General features: G+C 47.4%; 1 long non-coding RNA gene across 2 annotated transcripts; it reads left to right on the forward strand.

The window, feature by feature from the left end:
• The first annotated feature begins 2,203 nt into the window (after positions 1-2,203).
• LOC119621573 (uncharacterized) lies at positions 2,204-4,163 on the forward strand. Of its 2 annotated transcripts, none has more exons than XR_005238132.2 (3): positions 2,204-2,560; positions 3,425-3,599; positions 3,685-4,163. It is a non-coding gene; the product is annotated as an uncharacterized lncRNA (long non-coding RNA). The 2 variants fall into 2 exon arrangements; XR_005238133.2 differs by having other exon boundaries at positions 3,688-4,163.
• Positions 4,164-4,370: the final 207 nt, after the last annotated feature.

Consider the following 4,370-nt stretch of genomic DNA (forward strand, 5'->3'; position numbering starts at 1 on the left):
AAAACATGTTTATCTTCTTTAGACAAAATACTCTAAACTGAGATTCTTCAATTAACAGGAATGAACATTTTTATGACAACAGATATGTATCAATACGTATTTCAGTGTCATGATGTACTAATGTAAACCAGTTTAATGCTGCCCCAAAACAATGTATACCAATTACACCATCATTTTCCAGAAGTGGGGATTATACTTTTAAAACACTGCTTTAGTAATTGAAAATAGTAACTGCAGCCTCAGACTCCTGGGCTCAAGAGATCCTTCTGCCCCTGCCTCCCAAGTAGCTGGGACTACAGGTGCACACCATGCCTGGCTTCTCATTTCTGTGCTAATTACATGTCAGTTGGCCTGTGAGTGTCCTGACAGTACTGGCTCCAGCAGCAGCTTCTGCTCCCGGCTTCTCAGGTAAGTTCTGATTCTGTGCATTCACCCGTCTCTCCAGTTTTCAGGGTAGCAGTTTGCCCCATGACCTCATTTCTCTGATGGATCTGAGAAGAGCTGCTGATTTTCCATTTGCTCAGTTTTTTTCTTGTTGTGGGGACAGCAGTTATAACTTCCAAGCTCTTTACTTCTCAAATCATTATCTTTTGATATTTAAATGGTTTTAGTTTTACATGTAGATTTGTATTCCATCTGGAATATTTCTTTTATGCATTATATAAGGTAGAGAACTAACTTTTCTTAGTGAAAATCTGTCATTCCCCATTTATTTGGGATGGTTCTTCATTGTACAAAATGTCCCACGTAAGTGTGTGTACTCTGTGCTTCTCGTTCTCTTCCGTCGGCCTATTTACCTATTCCTAACCACTTCCATACTGTAGCTTTTTAATACACTCTTCAACACTGGCTAGTGCAAACCCCCTCTGATTCTTCCTGGCGATTCTCTCGTGTTGCCTCTCCTCTGTATTGGAGCGCATTCCCTCCCTCCTGTCAGATGTTAATTACCTGTGTTATTTTTCTTTTCTCTGCCAGACTTTCTAGAAGTTTTCTAGTTGGTTTATTCATTTATTTTATCATATCTTTGGGAGTTTTTTTAAATTCACAAATGTATCCTCACATATTTACTCATTTGTTCCCTTTTTAGTTTTCTATTTTTTGCTTCTTGAATTAAATGCTCAATTCTTCTTTATTATACAAATAATACCACTGCATTCCCATTTGGAAAATATTCAGTCTGTACAGAAATACACAGAGGAAAATGTAAGAGTTCCTTTACTTGCATCCCCATTTCCCAGTCCTCTCCCAGAAGTAAGAACCATCAGCAGTTTTACCCAAACACATGTTACTTATGCTCAAATGTCATTTTTTAAATAAGTGACATCATACTCCTTGTACTGTTTTGACTTGCTTTTTCAAAACTTTTACTTTGCATATGACTTAGAGATAGGTATGCTTGCCTCATTTCAGGTAAAGGCTACATAATATTCCCTAGTACAGACAGGCTGTGTTTAAATTCTGTACTCCATTATTGAAGAATATTTAGCTAGCTTTCCAACAGAAACTGTTCAGATACCTGAAAAACAGTATTTACAAGAAACAACCTCAGCCAGTATGCGGACACTTGGACACTTCAGTTGCTAACACACCGAAATGCTTCCCGATCCATCGGTAGGTAGCAGGGTCCCCAGTGTTCATACTGGATGACAATATGGTTCTCAACTTGGTACACACATCCCGTAAAGGTTCAATTACAAAACACACATGCAAAAAGTGGTGGCTTTCGTGCACCCCAGGAATTACTAATGAAAATGCAGTATGAACAACCACAAAGTGAGAATCAGAGCTGATATCTCTACCCCACCCCTCTGTGCAGACACTGTTCTGAAAAGTTTACTCAGGCATTAATTCACTTACTATTCGTAGCAATCCAAGGAGGATGTGCCATTATTATCTCCACTTCACAAACCTGCCCATAGTCACATCACTACTGAGTGGGAGCCAACACAGGGGCCCAGACAGCCCGGCTCCTGCAGACCTGCTCTGCACTGAAAATGTCATATCGACAGCAGCTACCATATTCCAAGGCATGTTCCTAATGCCAAATGTGTAAGATGGAGGAAACCACATTCACTTAAGGGCATTATTTACTGGTGTTCAACTAACCTGTCCCAATCCACCCCTGGATGACACCCACGAAGCCCTAGACCAGGAGTCTGCCGGGACTCAGGCAGCAGGTCTCTCTTAGCCCACAAGTTCTGGGCCTCGCTGGGATGGCAGAGGGAAAGCTGGCATTCGGGGTCATGTGTCATGGGTACCCAGAAGATGCTCCCGCTGTAAAACTTTGGGAAATAAAGCAGTGAGGAGATAGCCATTCCCAGCAGGTGCCCCAGTGCTCACTCCCCATGGGCAGCAGGTGCTGCCAACACTGAAGAAACGGTACCTGCTTCAAGGAAAGAAAGACCCCGGACCGCAGAGATCAGGCATCACCGCTAACCACTGATACAACGAGAGTACTGCCAGCTGACAACCAAGAGGACCCACAGGAGCCTCCACTGGTGACTCACCAGCCCCAGGGCCGAGGACCTAAGTAGCCAGGCAGTCTACACATTCCTACCTGGTCAGTATAACCAGAACAACTCCAGCCGAGCACGCGAGGTCTCACTTAGGCCTAACAATGAAGTTACAGCTTCTTACCCATTTCCTAAGGAATCACCCAACACACAGAGCCTGGGGCTTCAGGAAGGATACAGATCATTTCACCAGCACATGCTCTTTTAACTCCCTTCCCATTCCCAAAGGGTCTGTGGCCATTTGCCAGAGAGCCTGGGCCTGGGAAGACTGGCTAATTCTAGACTAATTCCACAGACTAATTCTAGCCCCTGCGAGCCAGCACACTGCGATGTCCTCCAGTCACAGTGGGCCTCCAAGCCTATGCCCCATTGTTTCTCCGGCACCCAGATGTGTCGTTGGAATATTAACCCTCAATACTGTGCAGAACTACCTCTCAGTTCCCCAGGAGGAAGACACCTATTCAGGCATGCAGAGCAAAGTGAAGTCTTAGAGCTCTCCCTCGCTTAAATATTAAATGAAAAGCAAGACCATGGATAAGCAATCTGTGGTGTATTAACAAAACGGAATATTGCTCTATAATGAAACGAATTACTAATGCGTACAACAAATGGGTGAATCTTAACAGCAGTGTGCTGGGTGAGGGAAGCAGACATCAGGGTGCCTACTAAGTGCTTCCCTCACGAAGCCCGAAGACAGACAGAGCCACCTCATGGCGACAGAAACCCGAACGCTGTGCTTCGCGTGGGAAGGGGCAGGCGGGTGCCTCCTGGCGTGGCAGAAATGTTCCCTAGCTTGACTGCAGCACAGGTCATGTGGTTGAACACGTTGTTCAAACTCATCAAACCACACTTAGTATCAGTGTATTGTGTAAATTTCCATTCAAGTGATGTCAATTTTTCTGGTATTTCAGAAATTTGCACACCCCAGGGACTGAACTGCCAGTGGGGATTCCTGTCACTGGCCTGGCCCCAGTGTATCTTCAAGAATGACTCGTCTGGCACAGTGGAAGCAGGTGATGGACATGGGGGCCACCGTTCCTCCAGTCTGGGATTCTTACCAGACAAATTAACACAGTACAGTCCTTGGTATGAGGCTTGTACCTAAGAATCTAACAAGCTATTTTTTCTATCCCAATTAAGAGAAAGCACTAGAAACTACTCACTTTCTCAGCAGGGTCGTGGTGCAGACTGCAGCTCTGTCTCGGGCTATGACGCTCTGGCTTACTGTCAGGACTCAAACCAAACAGGACGCCTGGGCAGGCTGCCCTCTCCTCATCTTCCTCTCTCAGCATCGAAATCGCAGCACGTCTCTCCCACCCTCAGGGCCCGCTGCCCAGTGACACCCACCCAGCCTCCTCCTGGTGGCCGAGGGACCCGCCTCAGCACCCCTAGGCCTGCCCCTCTTTGGGCAGGTCTCTGCCGCCTCCTGTGCCCCACACCCACCTGCTCCGTCCCCGCCCCACCCCAGTTCCCGCGTGACGGATGCTGTCCTGCAGCTCAGAGCCCAGCTCACCCTGAAAATCTCCAAGGCCCAGCCGGGGGTCTGGCCCAAGCTTGCAGCCCACCCAGAGGAGCCCAGGGGACCTCTTGCCTCTGCCTGAGCCGTGCAGGCTTCATCGTCCGTGGATGAAGAGCTCAGCCTGACCAGAGCCTCCCCATGCTCCCCACTAAGATGTGCTTCTGAGACACCATCCGGCAGGACAGGCTTTCAGTTGCCAAGGGCCCCACACGCTGTCCCTGCTTCTGGAACTCTCTTCCCCTGGCTGGCCCCTCGTCCTTCAGCAGGAGGAAAACAATTTTTCACACGAGCCCTCCTTATCCACCAGCCTGGGCTGCACCCGCAAAGGTTCCGTGTTC

This window comes from Chlorocebus sabaeus, chromosome 21 (genome assembly GCF_047675955.1).
Source record: "Chlorocebus sabaeus isolate Y175 chromosome 21, mChlSab1.0.hap1, whole genome shotgun sequence".
NCBI classification, from domain to species: domain Eukaryota; kingdom Metazoa; phylum Chordata; class Mammalia; order Primates; family Cercopithecidae; genus Chlorocebus; species Chlorocebus sabaeus.